General features: G+C 44.8%; 1 protein-coding gene across 3 annotated transcripts in view; it reads right to left on the bottom strand.

Moving 5' to 3' along the window:
- TMEM45A (transmembrane protein 45A) overlaps nucleotides 1-17,632 on the bottom strand; it is a 494,464-nt gene extending 476,832 nt beyond the window's left edge. The window contains exons 1-2 of one of the 3 annotated variants that reach the window (XM_085620485.1): nucleotides 17,171-17,632; nucleotides 15,566-15,641 (exon numbers count right to left, since the gene is read on the bottom strand). The gene's annotated coding sequence lies outside the window, so the exon portion shown is untranslated. Of the gene's footprint in view, nucleotides 1-15,459; nucleotides 15,642-17,170 lie in introns of all 3 variants that reach the window. The other 2 variants (XM_085620483.1, XM_085620484.1) reach the window with 2 other exon arrangements.
- Nucleotides 17,633-18,011: the final 379 nt, after the last annotated feature.

Below are 18,011 nucleotides of genomic sequence, written 5' to 3'. Positions count from 1 at the left end.
TGAGTGGGGAAGGTGAGCAGAGGAGGCAAAAGACCCCAGAGAAGGAAGGGAGGCACAGAGGTGCGAGGGGGAGCAGGGTGTCGGAACGGGGGGCGGTGCTACGGTGTACTGCGCAGGCCTGGTTCTAGCGGGTGGGCCAGGCCCACCCAAACATGGCCCTTGGCCCTCCCAGTCATGGCATAAAAGCCAAGGTAAAACAGTCTAATTCCTCTAGCTTTCTCTGTGTTGTCAGCCAAGCAGTGCGGTGTTTTCCCAGTTCCTGTTAACTGGAACCTGAGATGCGTGATTGGGCCAGGGTCTCTGGCTCGAATTACACCCTATCACAGCTCTTTTTAGAGAAGTGGACTTAGTCTCCACCTACTATTGCAGGTACATTAGTAGCGAGGGGAATAAAACCTTTCCTCTTTTCGCACAGTTATTTGGATTTCCAGCTGCTCCTTTTTCTTGCTCCAGAGGAACGTTTACTGCTGTTGGGGGGCTCCGTCCCGCTGCTGCTTCTATCAGGGCAAGACCTTGCTCCAATAGCACCATGGCCCAAAAAACGGTGCCGCCCTCACTACTGCTGGTGAATAAATTGAGGCATAAGGCCTTTTTCGCAGGTCAGTCCTTGGCTGGCTACAGTAAAGCAGCAACATGCCTCAGAAGACACATTTAACTCCTCCCCCAGTTCACCTTTAACACCCACAACTCATCTCTCAGTCGTGATCCAAGTTGTTTGTTGAAAAGGGGAGAGGTGTGTTCATGTGTGAAGGCAGGGGGTGAGAGGCAGTGGCGTAACGAAGCTTGATGGGGTCCCCCTTGCAAAGTACATGGAGGGGGCCCCCCTCCGGACTCACTTAGGAACGCTCAGTCCAGGGTACTGTGCTGAGGGGGCCCCCTGGAGCTCGGGGCCATCCTGCACTGCGGGGGCCTTTGTTACGCCCAGCCGCGATCGGTAGTAGGAGTAACTGCAGGGCGGTGACGTGGGGAGGGGGAGGGGCAGGGTGGGGGGTAGTAAACTATGGATTACGGAGGTTTCAGGTAAATTAACATATAAATTAATAAAACGAATTTCGTTGCGTGCACTGCAACCCCAAATGCGATGCTGTGCACACAATGAAATTCGTTTTATTAATTTATATGTTAACTTACCTGTAAACCTCCGTAATCCATAGTTTACTACCCCCCACCCTGCCCCTCCCCCTCCCCACGTCACCTCCCTGCAGTTACTCCTACTACCGACCGCGGCTGGTTACGCCACTGATGAGAGGTAGATGGGAGTGCAAGGTAGCGGGTTGGTAGGTTGCTCAAAAACATTGATTGCAGCATGTTAAGAATGATTTAAAGCACTTTAAATGGATTACTGGAGCCAAGGTAGGCAGCGTTGATGTTTGCAGGACCTTTATGCAAACAGTTCTTTTCGCCCCGCTGAAAATTGGCGCTCTAGGCCTGGACCCAGCTCCCTCATGCCAAAAGTCAGCCCTGACTGTTGCTCTGTGGGCCCCATCTCTGCTCTCCAGACCCTGCGGACAGAAATTAAGCCTGCTACAGCCTTGCGCCTTTCCTGAGTCCTGCAGTTACTGCTTTATTGGATCGTCCTGTGAGGCAGCGTTTGATAGTATAGTTAGAAGAAGGTAAGAACATGCTAAGGGGACATACCTGCGTGGGTTGTGTGGGGCATGCTGACAATTTTCCCACACAAGAATGCTGACAATTTTCCCACACAAGAATGCTGACAATTTGTTCAAGTTTTTGAGATTCTGCAAAAGCTGGGACATGATCTATAAATAGAACTTAATGTAAAATTGTTTATTTTAATTTGAAACATTCACTTTCTGATTTTGTTCACTTCAATTATCAATCTGGTCATATGTGTAACTGTGAACACATTGTAAATTGCATTTATCTCATAATTGATGTTTTAATTATGAAGGGGACCTTATTGCTGTTTGTTTCTGCTGACCCTGCATTTCAGAGGACATTTGCCGGTTTTCCATTCCACGCCTCGCGGTACCCGCTGCGCGGGTCCCGCTTCGCTGCGAGGCACTTTCCAACACCTGGGAGCAGCTGACTGGGGCGTACCTGGGGCTGAGGGCTGCGAGCACAAGGGATAGGACTCCATCTCCCAGGAGTCTCTGGTCATCCCCCGCCCGCTCCACCTGGGCCGCTCTCCCTCATCGCCCCGCCCCCAACAGATCTGAGCACGGATTTAAGCGAGGAGTGCTTATTGCTACGTGGGACCTTATTGCTGTTTGTTTCTGCTGACCCTGCATTTCAGAGGACATTTGCCGGTTTTCCATTCCACGCCTCGCGGTACCCGCTGCGCGGGTCCCGCTTCGCTGCGAGGCACTTTCCAACACCTGGGAGCAGCTGACTGGGGCGTACCGGGGGCTGAGGGCTGCGAGCACAAGGGATAGGACTCCATCTCCCAGGAGTCTCTGGTCATCCCCCGCCCGCTCCACCTGGGCCGCTCTCCCTCATCGCCCCGCCCCCAACAGATCTGAGCACGGATTTAAGCGAGGAGTGCTTATTGGTACGTGGGACCTTATTGCTGTTTGTTTCTGCTGACCCTGCATTTCAGAGGACATTTGCCGGTTTTCCATTCCATGCCTCGCGGTACCCGCTGCGCGGGTCCCGCTTCGCTGCGGGGCACTTTCCAACACCTGGGAGCAGCTGACTGGGGCGTACCTGGGGCTGAGGGCTGAGGGCTGCGAGCACAAGGGATAGGACTCCATCTCCCAGGAGTCTCTGGTCATCCCCCGCCCGCTCCACCTGGGCCGCTCTCCCTCATCGCCCCGCCCCCAACAATCCTCCCACCTCTGCAACATCCACAAAGGAGTCTGCATCTGCCGCTGCGCGGGAGCGCGCGGGAGCACGCCGGGAGAAGCCCGGGACAAGGGCGGGACCGTCTGTGGCCGTCCGGGGCCGGAGGAGGCCGGGCTGGGCCCTATTATTAACATTTTCTTCCTAATTACGTATTTTTGAACCTTATTAACTGGTATAATTATTATTGTTACTGTTTGTGTCTAAAGTGACGTTAAAGTCCCCATATTTGGAAGGATAAATACTGTGGCCTGAGTGGCATCGCTGATTGAGTATTGAGGTTGGTTATATCCCCGCCCGCTGTATCTTAATAAGAATAACAAAAATGCCCTTAAGGTCTGGTAAGGAGAGGCAAGTTCAGGTCTCAACCTCTAATGGTACTTTCACTGGTACAATTGATCAGTTTTTTAAACGTTCTACTGCTATATTAGAGAAGGAGATCGCCCTGGTTGAAAAACGCCTTTCGCTTGATATTATTACTGGCAAGCGGTCTTCACTAGGTAAAATCAATGAGGCTGTCTCCCCTGTCCCACTTTCCACGTTGAACTCGGACAGTAATGTAGAAGTAATGTTGGTAACTGCTCCTGAGATTCATACTGTGGAGATAGTGGATTCTAACCAGGAAAATGCTTTTAATACTGCGCACGTTAACTTACCAAATAGCGGAACCACTTGCCTAGATCAGTCCAGGGATAATTCTGGTCTTTCAGACTCACCAAATCTCAATATTAGTACTGAACTAATGGATTCCCTTTCCCATCCACAACAAACACCCACTCATAACCCTGGGAAACGCAAGAGGGTAGACTCACCGGATATGGAGGAACAAGCTGAGGGGTTGGGAAATGCCTCACCATCCCCCCCACAGCTACCCAATACTAACGCTACTGCCCAGCATGGGGGAGGTGAGACTATGATTAGCATTACAGAAGAGATATTTTTGGCTAAAATTGAGCTGCTATTCAAATCTCTACTTTTACCTCTTTTTGAAAGGACTAGGTTACTAAATACAAAAATGGATTCCTTAGATCTGCTAGTGAAGGATAATATAGCGACCTCTGACAGAATCCTCGCCAGCTTAGCAATTGCTGGTCTGACCCCCCCTGTCCCGACCATTCCGAAGCCCACCATTATGATGAACAATAAAGCGGGGGGTAATAGTTCACAAGTGGGACCCTCTATACCCAAGGTCCCGCAAAAAACTGTACCCGCTCCTAAGAAAGCAGTTTCTACAGAGAACCCTGCAAGGCCAAAGCCTGTAAAAAACCAGCAGGTTCAGAAAAACTTAACTTCCGTTAGGGGCAAAAATATTAGTCATCAGCCCATCGCCAAACCCATCCCAAAGAAACAGTGTGTGAACCTCCCACCGGAGTCAGTGCCTTATACAATTGTTTTAACTGGCGTGGCTCCGCTTGTAGATGGCAAGAGGGAAACACACAAGGATCTTTACAATAAGGTTACATTCTGGCTTAATAAAAACCGGCCACTCCCTCCTAACCTAAATCCTGAAATACTTAATGTAAGGAGGGTGGATTGGATAGGTTTTGGTAAGAAAGATCTTGAGGGGGATTGTGTGGTGGTTAGCTTTAGAGAGCCTTGGGTTGCCGAATACATTTGCAGGGAACCAAGATTCGGTAGAGTTGGGGATGTACAAACTTTACTATTGCATTATTTTTATCCAGCTTTATATGCAAATAGATCCCACACCCCGTTTCATCACTCAAGAAGGGACAGGTCTAGAGGGAGATTCCATTTTGACACTCCGCTCTATCCAATGTTCTATCCCCACCTTGCGAACCGGTTTGCTCCCCTTTCCGGCCTGGAAGGTGTGGATTGACATGATGTAGAACAATCGATTACTGGGCGTTCTAGTGCTGTAGTAACTTGCTCTTTAAATAATGTGAGTGTCCCTGGGGTAGAGACTGTCCCTGTGTCTAGCGCAAATTCACAGAGGGTGGAAATAAGGGAAACATTCTTGTCAGGTACCCCTAGACAGACGATCACTAAGGCTGTCGCCAACCCAACCGCCAAGATGGCAGAGAAAACAACTTACACCCTCGCAGTCTTGTCTTGGAATATAGCGGGCTTAAGGGGGAAAGCGTCAGAGGCTGATTGGGGCTCCTTTGTGGATTTACATGATGTTATTATCCTGCAGGAAAGTTGGTCAACCGACGCTATTTATCGGGTTGGCTACCTTAATTACTACAAACCAGCTAGTAAAGGACCGAAGGGTCGCCCTTCAGGAGGTCTAGTTATTTGGATTAGACAATCCTTAGCCATTACTATCACGGAACTCCCTACTCTGAGTAATGACATCCTAGCGTTGAAATTAACCGGTAAAAATAACCAGGACCTTTGTTTGTTCAACATATATGCTAGAGGGTTACCAGGTGGGAAGCCTGCGGGAGTGGTAGTTGAACTTGACTCCCTACTGAATAACATTAGTAGTGACAAATGTGTCATGGTGGCAGGTGATTTCAACTGTTGTTTCGAACCGTTTCCTAATCTTGATAGCGGGGGATATGGGGAAATTGATCAGATTTGGAATATTCCCCCTTTGTCTATTCCTCCAATTAAAAAAGTCACGGAGGCAGTTATGCAGTGGTTGGGTCTTTGCCTTGAATGGGATTTGCGTGCAGCGAATGGAAGGACCAAATCAGACCAGATGGGAAAAGTTACATTTGATAACTCCCTAAACTCGAGCCGCATTGATTATTTTTTGTTAAAGATAGAGTTTTGGGAAATATTGGTGGACATGGAAATAGTCACTAGATCCGAGAGTGATCATAACCCCCTGGTAATAAAATTATCAGTGGATGAGGGTCTCCGCATGAACCCTGCAACAAATATTGATACAGCAGACGCTGGTCTCACAAATGATTGCAGAAGGGTAAGATGGGCTGGGCTCCAAGACAATACTGCTACTATTAGCAGGATTGCCATGGAGGTCCTAGCGGCTACAAAACAGATGGTACCCATACTTGAGGCTGGAACCCCACTTGACCAAATCGGGACAATTCATGAGTCTCTTTTTAGTAAAATTAAGTCTTTTTTTATCAAACCCGTAAAAGGAGGAATTAATGTCCCAGCACAATCTAGGTTGAAATGGTATGATAAGACCTGTAGTATTGCCCACAGCTCTCTGTTAAGGGCTATTAAATCCAAATCATGTCTGGATATAAGGATAGCCAGGGTGAATTATAAGAAAGCATTAAAAGAGGCAAAAATCAAATGGGATGATCAGCGTTGGTTAGATTTATACCAGGCAAGTACCTCATCTAACCAACAAAAATTTTGGGAGGTTGTGAAATGGGGAGGGGCGGGGGAATTACATACTCCAGTAAACCACGTCCCTGCAGAGCAATGGGTCAAGCATTACGAGGCACAGTTCAGCCACACGGAACGGATCTCCCGTACTACTATTAGGGAAGATGCCAGTGTGCAGTCTGAGGTGTCCTCACTTGATCACATTGTTTTCACTGAAACTGAAGCTATTTCTGCTCTTAAACAAGCGCAGAATGGCAAAGCCCCCGGCATGGACTGCATCCCTGCGGACCTCTTCAAATACGATCAAACACACTGGGTCCCGTACATATTAATCTTAGCAAATGCTATAGCTAGAGGGACTAGGATCCCAAACTCCTGGAAAGGGGCTGAGATTATGCCAGTGCACAAAAAAGGGGATAGATCTGATGCGGGAAATTATCGCCCCATCAGCCTCATCGATGCCCTACAAAAAGTAATAGCCAGAATGCTGTTAGGGAAAATCCATTCGTGGATGTCAGAAGTAGATATTCTGTCTCCAATGCAGGCGGGTTTTAGAGCACACATTAGCACAGTTGATCAGATATTAAGATTTGTCATGATCTATTGGAAAACTGTGTTATTGAGAGACGGGAAGATCTTCGCTGCATTTGTGGACCTCAAATCAGCGTTTGATCTGGTCCCCAGAGGGAAGATGTGGGCAGCATTGAGAAGGATGGGGGTCCCTAGTGCACTATTAGAACTTACCATCAGGATGCATGAGGGTAACTTTGCAAGAGTCAGATGGGGTCGCCAGGGCCAGGTTACCGATTCCTTCCCCGTAACTCGCGGTGTGAGGCAGGGTTGTGTCCTGGCCCCCACCCTATTTGTGCTCTTCATTAATCAGGTGGTTAAGTTCCTCTCAGATACCCCCACTGATGCTCCTTCACTGGGTGGGACCAAATTCCCTCTTTTAATTTTTGCAGATGACACTCTCATATTGGCCAAAACACAGAAGGGTTTACAGGCAGCAATAAATAAATTTATGGACTTTTGCAATATGAATGATCTTGAGATCAATATTAATAAAACCAAGTTCATGGTCCTGACTAAGAAAAAGCCATTGAGGGGCCATGTTTTAATGAATGGGTCTAGACTGGAGCAGGTTGATGTAATGACTTATCTTGGTGTTACCTTGGATTATAGGCTACAATGGAAAGATCAAGTAGCGGCACTCTGTTTGAAATTTGCCCGCCTGACTGGTTGTCTAGTAAAAGTACAGCGGTGTTCCTTGACTAAAAGAGTACTGCCCGCACTTAAAATTTATAGTGCTAAAATCAGCTCAGCCATATTATATGGGGCCGATATTTGGGGATGTGTGGACCTGGCTGTCCTGGATAGGATACAGAATAAATTCCTTCGAAACTTAGTTAGTCTCCCCCCCTCAACACCAGTCCTTCCACTTTTGATGGACATGGGCATGCATACCATTAAACACCAGGCCCTCTATAGGATGGTGGCGTTATGGAGACGCATATGGTCCACCCCGGAGCTGGCCATGTTTGCCCGTGAATTACAGGATGTGAGAATGCAACAAGGGGCAGGTGACATACCGTGGCTAAAGCTAATTAAGAACACTCTTACCGAAATGGGTCTTCCCTTGCTTTGGTCGGAGCCGGGTTCTCAAACCTTCCCTACCAAGAATGAATTTAATCTTCTCTTTTGGTCTATGGTAAAAACGGAACATGTGGCACTTTCTGAGAAAATGAATTTGACAGGCCAGTTTTTGCTCCACAAAACAGTACCTAACAAAGAAGTATACTGGGATGTTATCCTTAAAACATTAGATAGGAAACTATACCATCAGTTCCGTGTAGGTACACTGCCTCTGAGGGCTTTTACTAGTGGCTGGCAGAGGTTGGAGTCAAGTTTCTGTCCCTGTTGTACCGTTTGTAAAGAAACACTAGGTCATTTTTTATTTGTCTGTACTGCTTATTGTGAACCACGTAATAAGTGGCTGAAACCTATATGTACTAGACTAAACACCCGAGTGAGTAGTGAAGCATTGTACATCTTGAGAACCAACACTTCTGAATGGCTAACCATAGGATTGGCCAAATTCCTTGGGTGGGCTTGGCTGATAAGGATTAAGTCAGTCAGCTCATAGTATCATGACCCAAATAATTTGTATACTGTGTTATCCCACTGATTTTTTGGCCTATGATTTTATTAGTATTGACGATCTGCTATTTTTTATATATGCTCAAATGTTCTTACAATTCCCCTTGACGTCTTTACAAGCATGTTTAATTGAGATTTTTAACTAGATTTGCCTTGCCTTAATTTTTCTTGTCTTGTTTCTTTTTGATTTGTTTAGTATGTGTATTTAAATATTTATGATTTTATGACTTCGGCGCACTAATTGTATTTAATGTAATTTTGTGTATATGTGTGTCTTTTATGATGAAAAATCGAAATAAAGACGTTAAAACTGAACTGAAAGGCAAAACAATACTGGCCTTAGGTGATTTTTCACATTTTTGTACTGGCTGGGACATTAGGATTTCAGTTAGGCCTTTATAAAATCGGCTATATGGCAACACTACGTGTGGGATGTAACACCCCCAAATGTTTGAATATTGACCTGTAGGATATAGACTAAAGAAGTGATCTATTTTAGAGAGATTGGATACTTTGGGTGGCGACTAGGGATTTTAGGATGCGGGTAGGACAGTTACCCTGGTAAGCAGAAGACAAGAGATGTCAGGGTGCAGCAGGCTCAGTGGCACCAGGGCACGGAGGCCGGAGGCGGACACTGAACCCTAACTATTGCGGTATTTCACAGTTCAAATAGGGGACCCATTTCTTTCTTGCACTAGGGCCCTTGCCACACTAGCTACGCCACTAACAGCTGCCAGAAATAAATACTCTCGGAAGAGAGGCTTTTTACATTTTTTGTTTAGTTTAATATTATAGCTGGGCATTGTAACTTCTTCTTCAACTATTGGAGGTTTTGTGACATGAGAACACAGTGTACCTTTCTCAGGACTGCAGTGGAGAGTGAGCTACCATGAATCCAATGCTGTCTGCTATGCTTTCTGCAACTTGTCTCCAGTCTGTCTGGGGTGAAAGTGGTATCTTGTTGAGGTGCCTCATCTTGAAATATTGATTAAATAGCATCCTGAATCTCATGGAATAGGAGCTCCTTGGAGGTAGGACACACACTTTTTTTGGACCCTCAACGTTTGATCTCAAGGATTTTCTTCTGCACATCTTCGCTTTTTGAGTCTCTGCTTTGCTAGCAGTTCTTGTAGATTTCTGTTGTGTTAACCTACTCTTGCTTATCTTACTCCTATTACTCAGTTGTCTGAGATGGTAGAAATGTAGTTTTACACCTCTACGTAATATGGTGTTCCTAAACTCCACTGCAAAGAACAGGGGATTGCAGACTGTAGAGTTGATCATTTCAATCTCAATTCCAGCAGTTCTGTCTAGACCCCATTCCATTTAGAAAGCTTTCTGGACGTACCAAAAGCATTTGCCTGTGTGTAGGACTAAAAATTCCCACCATGTTAACAAGCACATTGCTTCCAGTTGTACACTTTAAACTCACAAATCATTGGTATTCAGGGTTTGTCTAATTAAGTCAGTAGAAACAAACTAAGACAACAACATGCAAAATCCTCACATCCCTGTACCACTATCCACCCCATAACCCTAAATCATGCATATATCTCTTTACCCCTACCCAACCCTAAACCCTAAAATCACCCTTAGCTCAATTTACCACTACCCATCCTTAAACGCTACATTTACCCTTACATCCCTTTGCCACTACTCACTCCTAAACCCTAAAAGTAACATTAGCTCAATTTACTACTACCCTACCCTCTACATGCTCTGTTTACACTAAGAATCTACTGTTTGTATCGTGATGTATGTTTCGAAGTACATATGATGTAATCTAGGGATTGTAAACTACCTCCAGAAGCCACAAAAATTGGGCCTATCGTGGCCCACTTGAATGCACCCTTGGCCCATTCAAATGAAAATTCCTGGAGCCGGGCCTGGTACTGCGGAGCGTGGAGTGCAGCAGCACACATGCCCGGTGCCCTCGTCCTGTCCCTTGCTTGTTGGTTTGCCACTTTCTGCCCTGAAACCCTTGCTCGCCTGCCCTGCTGTCTGTTTGCTCCCGCTTGCCTTACTGACTCGGTTGCAGCATGCAGCACAAGCCCACTGTGTAGAGCCACAGAGGCCGCCCCAGCTGCCTCCTCAACAGTGACAAACCATTGTGTTACCCAGTACAAGGTGCGTGGGGCGATAGCGTAGGTGAGGGGGCTTAGGGCCCGGTTCAGCCTGCACTACCTTCTCTACCCGTCAAGCCAGTCAGGCATCTCCTCGCCACCGCCTTCATACACTGGGGGCGACTTGCTGATGACCTGCGGGGTGCAGGCCCAGCGATAAGAGGAATCAAACACATTCACAAGCTCCATCCACACACGGTCCTCCTGACTCTTACAGTGGTCGTTTAATAACCCCCCCCCCGCCCATAGTGAGTCATGCCAGCAGCAACAGGAGGAGGCACAAGAAGCCATCAAAGGCCCGCCTGTGCTAATTGCCTAACCAGTTTAAATGAGCAAAGGTGTGCCGGACACATAGCACTAGACATTGGGTAGCCCACAGAACCCAATTTGGCATTAACTCCTCAACATTGAAATTAACATAAAAAATCAAGTACAAATACGCTGTGGCAGTGGTCAGTTTTGAGCAAGCTGATACAGATATATAACGGTAATAAGCCAAAACCTAAAAGAATAAAGCGCTGGGACTAAGGAGCCCAAAGAAATCTACATCTTTTGAATCCAACTGAAAACTGTACCATAATGTCTTCCTGATGAGGCGCAAACAAAAAACACAATAAAAAACCCGGAGGGCAAGGCAAACAAATAAGACGTCAGCAACAAGGGAATTATTATCTTGTAACTAACGTAGGCATCACTGCTCGAAATTTACATTCAAGGAACCTCATCCTGGAACAAGGTCCCCGGATGAAGATAAGCAATTGTATGATTCAGGGCCTCCACTAATCCAAACAAGGGCATAGTCCGGTAATGTGCCCTGCGTACCTACAGTAAAGGCAACTGATACATATTACTGGTTAAAGGAGCAGAATGATTTACCAAAAAGGAACTATAACAGTGCGCCCACGGAGGAAGGCAAGGACAAACATAGGGGGCAATACCCTCCACAGGACGATAAATAATAGAAGCACATGTCCACCTCTTAACAAAGAATTATGGAAATTATATGGGATTTATCAGCCATCAAAATATCTTCAGCCTCTGCTCAGGCTGACAAACATATACAAGGAGCCAGAATACTAGCTAGGAGAGCATGCAAAGATTTTTTAAAAATACAAGAAAACGTGATCCATGGATCAGCTGCAAACTAGCCGAGAAAGCCAAGATGGCAACCAGAGGGATGAAAAGATGAAATACTACCCAAGCAAGCAAACATAAACATCAGAGACAATCTAAATAGAGAAACAGACAGTAAAGTAGGCACTATAAAAGGGAAAACTTGACATTAACACTGACCCAGGAGACATAGAAATGGAAAGAGCAAAATATATTAACTCTACTATGAATTTATCAGTAGGACACAATACAAACACAGAGTGAAGCCTGGACCAATTCTCTCACCAAAAATGCAAAGAAGAGATGAAACCAAAAAAGGAGAGCACAGAGAAAGAGTCTTTTCACTGTGAAGTTAATGTACGGACTAAGACCTGCAATGGTGAAAGCAGTGCCCCTCTGTAATACAAAGGACCAAGTAAGGAAGCATGGATCATGACACGCCAGCCCAAAATCAAATAATCAGGGAACAACAAACAGGATCAGTATGAACCAGGCATAGATTTCTGGCCCTCCGAACACCTTCCTACTTGAAACAACCAAGTAACCAATAACCAGAATTTGTTTAAAATAAATATACATCCGATGTTACTAAACATCCAAACAAAATATTAAAATGAGTACACCCAATAACCTGGGAACTAGAACACATTTGCCAACAACACAGGACAGGCCGGGTGGGGTAAGAACAGGGAAGAATCAGACTCCCCACACTCGACCTAATATGTATACCAACATACATTTCACAAGGGTAACAAGATGCACCAAAAGAGGTGAAGTATACTATGGTTAGGTCATCTTATATCTTCACTAGCCCATATAAAATCGGAGTATATTAGCAGAATAAGATTCGATTCATCCAAAAACACACCAGATACAGAAACTACAATAGTATCCTGGAAAACTGAAGAATTAAGAACCCAGGTACTACGGGAAGCGCCTAAGTTTGCCAATAGAGGATTAACATCAAGCCTATGGAGCCAGAGAGGTATCCCTGTGTGTTGTCTGGTCCAGGGTGGCCAACCGGCAAACAGACAGATGGATATAGTATACTTAAAGGTGAAACACCCCCACACGCTCCATTACAATTAGGGAATGCCCAAGTACAAGTAAATATAAATAATGAAAGAACCTACATCCTATATGAGTTGGTTGGCATATACACTCTCCTCAAAGACCAATTCCTACTCCTAAGCTAGACCCTCAAAACCAGAATGAAAACAAATCACTGGGTACGCCAATAACATTAATTTCTTGGAATGTGGCGGGACTCAAACAGATCATATAGCATAAAGACACTCAAGAATTTTACAAATCTGGAGATATAATCTGTATCCAAAAAACGTGGAGTAAATGTTTGTTACCGATAGATGGATACCAGGGAGTGTACTATCCTGCAATAAAAATCAAGTATGCAAGACCATTGGGAGGGCTGGCAATTTATGAAGCCAAAAACGTAAACGCAAGGGTAACACTGGTCAAACAAAACTCAACGTTTCAAACAATAGTTTTTAAACAGCATAACCTTGGCATAACACATTAATGCTCATTTTTAACACATACCTGAGGCCGTTTAAAAAAAATGCTCAAGGAAAATTTAGAGAGATTCTGCAAATCACTGGAAGAAATACTTTGCGCCTTCCCAACATATGAGATCTTACTTCTAGGTGACATCAATATAAAAAAACCTTGCTCATCATATAAATGTGTCTGATGGCTCTTGCAAAAAGTCCAGTAAACTGCATAATATTCTTCCGGTGCATAATCTGCAACCATTGCAGGCTGATGTCCTGGCCAAATCTCTGGAATAAATATTTAAATCACACATAGATGTGGATCAAAACTAGATTACATAATTCCATCTAAAGCCCTCGGGGAGTGTTGCAGAAATCTCCATCCCAAAATGAAAATAAATCGATCACTGTCCCCTGATTGCCAACTTTAGGATAATGCACGGGGATGGAACAACTCTACCAGTTATCGGTACTTCAGATGGTTTGGAAACCTGTTAGCCAATTAAGAGATTAGAATGGGATAGCATATCTACAGCTCAGTTTAAAGAATTGCAATTAGAGTTCAGTCGGGCAAATGTTGAACCTCTCATGGCCCAATGGCCCCACCACATCAAAGGTTGGCCAGTAATGATCACCGCAATACACAACTCCCTAATGGAAAAGAAGACTAGACAACTGAACAACAAAGGCCTGGGGGCAGCCACCCAAGGCAAAATCCATGGTATAAATGCACACTTAAAAAACATATAAAGCATCATTAAGAAAAGCAAATTAAATGCATAAACTTAAACCAGCAAAAGATTAAATGAAACTCAAGCTACCGATGGCAAGGAGATCTTATCGGAAAGCTCTCTGGGAGGCTTAAAAGACATCCCATAAAAACAAATTGTGCAGTGTGCACGCACTACTATAACCCAAAAAACAGTCTGAATTTTGGCAGTTTGTGAAAACACTAAAGAATCCATGTACAAAAGATAAAGTGTATACTGCAAGAAACTTGGATGACACATATAAAAAAACATGTACACCACTGACGAAGCACCAGGGGCGTCATATAGATGCCCAACAAGTGGCTGGAGCCAGTATGCACAGGTCCCAGAATTGTGATGCGGATCCATACTGCACATGATTCATGAGAAGGGGAACACAAAGGACCCCCGCAAACTACCGGTTGATAACCTTACTTGATGTAGAGGCTAAGACATACACAGCCATTCTCTTAAAAGATCTAGAAAGCTGGGCAGAGAAAGAAAATTAGATCCCCTACTACCAAACTGGACTTAGGCATAAAGTCTTATTGTAGACACTATAATTGCCTCATCATACTTGGCTACTTGAATGAAAATCTCTTTCCAGCCACCACACTACATCTGCTATGTAGACCACTCAGCAGCGTTCAAGAGGGTGGATAGTCAAATATTATGGAAGATGCTGGCCTTGTGGGGCATTCCTCAAAATCTGCTTAATGCAATCATGGTACACTACACAGATACCGGGGTGCGAGTAAAACTAATCCAAAGGATAAAGACCAAAAAACAAAATCGGCACAAATAAAGGCATAAAAAGGGCTGCATTCTTGCCCCACTGCTGTTTAATTCATACTGATCTAGGGACTACAATACAGAATGCCAACTCATTCCCCCCTAGAATAGGATGACACAAGATAACGATCCTACAATATGCAGTTGGACTAGCAATCTTGGACCACACAAAACTAGGAGAATAGCACTCCCTTGATGAGCTGTACAAATATAATATGAGCAATAAGTGGGGCAAACACCAGCAAAACAAAAGTAACGATATTCAGGTAGCTTAAGGGGAAAGCCAGGAAAGAGTGGCAACTTGGCCGAGCGAAGATCGATTACACTAATACATATAACTAGCTAGGAATATGGTGAACTGACACAATTAAACCACAATTCCATTTGAGATCAATGGGAGAAAAAAAACCTGCAAGTTAATATTTTCAATTTGTCACCTAAATACAAAGCTATAGCTGAAGCTATTGTGAGGGTAATAAGAGAGAATTTGCTACCAACTATTTCAATCAGTTTTCCCCTGGATAATGGCTGCATTACTAGGCAAGATGCAATGCATTACCTACTGATGAGTATTCCAGCTACCACAGTATATCCAACGAGCACAGAATTTGGTTTATAAAAACAAGGACTAGTTTGTAAATCCCAATTTTTTAAACTATTACTACCAGATTTTACATGTGAAGGAGGCGTGATTAAAAATAGTACTGCAAAGATGTTTTTAACGGCTCAGATAATGACTGGATAAGATAGTAGAAAAAAGCTAGTGGCGAATTAGAGATGAATCTAGATAGTCTCAGATTAAGCAAATTTCATACAAAGCTTTGAAAGAAATAATGAAAAAACAGGTAATTGCAAAATCTAGAACAATAGACAAAGAATCCCTACACACATGCTAACTTTACAACGATTCTACCATCTTTCGAAGTTCTGCGTCCGCAGTATTACCTGAAAGAAGCTCTGAGCCAGGGTTGCAGGAGAAATATATTGCTCGTCAGATTTTTAATTTTGTCAAGTAATAAGCTTTTTCCTTTGGAAATACAACGTGCCTCACCAATTCAGCAGTTGTGCATTCAGACAACCAACATCTCAATCCAATGATCATGCGTCAAACACTCGTCAGCCCAATCCTGAATAGGTAAAATGTTACAAAACACAGTAAATGTTTTTAGCACAGGGCTTTAATCGAAAATCAATCCATATATCGTTACACAATATATTTATAAAAAACCTTTTAGCGCTAAAAAAGCATCACATTGAGAAAATCATAAAAAGCTGTTTATAAAAAGGTGCATGAACTGAACAAATAACACAAAAATCAATGATTTAAAAATAAAGTAAGAGAGGGAACACACACAAGACAGTTACATCTGTCATTGAATAGTGCTAATTTGTAGGAATCAACCCTAGAGGGAGGAAGGCAGGTAGAAGTTACATGAAAGCTCGGCTTGTTATGGGCTCGAGGTTCCAGCAGGACCTCGAGCCAGAGCCAAGCTTCTGACTCGAGCTTTCAGCGGCTCGCTCATCTCTAGTACAGGCAAACAGCATCCAACTACCCCTGCGGCTAGGATGATGCTGTATAGCTGCCTAAAGTCCTTATTACAATTATAATTTGCACATCTATCTCACCCACCAATCACACTGCCGGGCACTGAGTCCCATAAGATGATGACCGCACCTCGGTGTTCATCACAGACGTTTCTCACGTAGGTTCAAAACAAAAACAAAACCCTTACAATGACTTACTATATCTACAGGGTGTCGCTTGCTATTCTTGTAAGCTCTTCAGCGCCCTACACTGGGGTAAAAGCCCTATACAAATACCACGATAAAATACAACTTCATGTAAATGACAGATCGTCTCCCCACCAAATGGCGCTGGCTGTAGCAGCAGCTCCGCTTAAGGCAGCTGTTTACAATTCTGAGAATACAATGTGTCTTTCTCTGAGTATTTTCTTCTTTGCCCATGCACTCCCCTACATCTCCGGCTTAACATCGCTACCACGATACCCATTACAAATAAAGATTACAGGAACCAGTCCTATCGGCGACTTGGAACATTACCTTCTTTCAGTCCCATAAGTGATTATTGCAACTTTTTTATGTTGAGTCCTGCGCCCTGGCATAAAATGGCATGATTCTAACTTGCTTAAGAAACAGAATGAAGGCAGCTTCAAGGCAAAGTTCGCACTTTAAACGAATCAAGGCCGCCCGCTAAGGCTGATGGAAAAAACACATCTGGAGGGAGGGGGTATACTGTACGGTACACAGGGTTCACTGTGTGACCCAGCTGTGTTTGCTCTGCCCAGCACTCACAGCCATCATCTCGCTCGTACGTGACTCGCTCGGAGTCTCCCTAACCCCGGCAGCAGAAGCGCCCCTCAGGGTAGGGACAGAGGAAGGGCGCGGGAGCATCGAAACTGCCCCTCTTTTGCTCCTTGCTGGGGCATGGGGTGGTGAAGGGAACAGAGTTCAGCCAGAAACAAGGGCATCTTCCCCGGACCCCTTATGATTTTCATTGAGAAAGTTTTTTCCTTGTCTCTCGTTACACACACTTTCGCCCCACTACTACTGACTTTCGAGGTTGACAGATTTAAGCACAGCCTGCGCACCGCAGTGCTTTTACAAACATGCACGGAATACACGTAGCTGTACTTACCTAACCAGGACTGCTTCGTGGCTTGCACGTCTTCTAATAGGACAAGTAGCCTAGGATTTACGAACAAAAAAATGTTGTTTCAGCCACGCCTCTTCCTCGGAAAGAACCAATGACAGCGCATCCAGTAATTTAGTTAGACATGCCTGGCAAAGGAGAGTTTGCTGTTGGGCTGGACCCTGTCCCTCTCCGAAGCGTGCCGTGAAATTTTCCCCGGATCTCCTCTGCTTCCCCTGCGGATAGTGGCCCGGACTCCATGCCGCGAGCTCCACGTGTCCCGCTGGCTGCGCGCCCTGCAGGAACCTGAAGAAGACGGGGAGAGCGGGAGAGGCTGGGCAGTGAGGTGGCAGTGCCTGCCTGCTTGTTTCATGTTATCCATCTGCGAGAAGTGGTCTCTCTCAGCCCTCGCAGCCTCGACATCTCTCTCGGCGACGCTCATCTAATGACGGTCTCCCAGGATTCAGGAAACACTTGAGAGTATGTGTACTGCCTGTCAGACTTAAGATTCCAAAACAAATTCAGAAACGGAGATTTGAGTAGGACCTTCCTCCTCCCTTGAAGGATTGCCTCGCGTTTTTTTACACTATAAATAAATACACAATAGAAAATAAAGTCCAGTCAAACTCACTACATAGCTACTAAGTTTCCAGACTGCTTATGTGTGACATTTCCAATGAGGTCCATGTTTTGCATGTTCCATTCAAGCGCCTGTAAATGACACTTTTAGTTTTAGTGATACTTTACCACAAGTAAAGAACAGTAGTTATGCCCATGTAATGAGCTGCCTATTCCAGGGCTTTAAGTGGAATGAAAAAACTAGGGCGGTCTCTCAAAGGGGTGTGGT

Source organism: Triturus cristatus, chromosome 8 (assembly GCF_964204655.1).
Source record: "Triturus cristatus chromosome 8, aTriCri1.1, whole genome shotgun sequence".
Lineage (NCBI taxonomy): Eukaryota > Metazoa > Chordata > Amphibia > Caudata > Salamandridae > Triturus > Triturus cristatus.
Note: the sequence above shows the minus strand (reverse complement) of the source record. Positions and strands in the feature narration are given on the sequence as shown.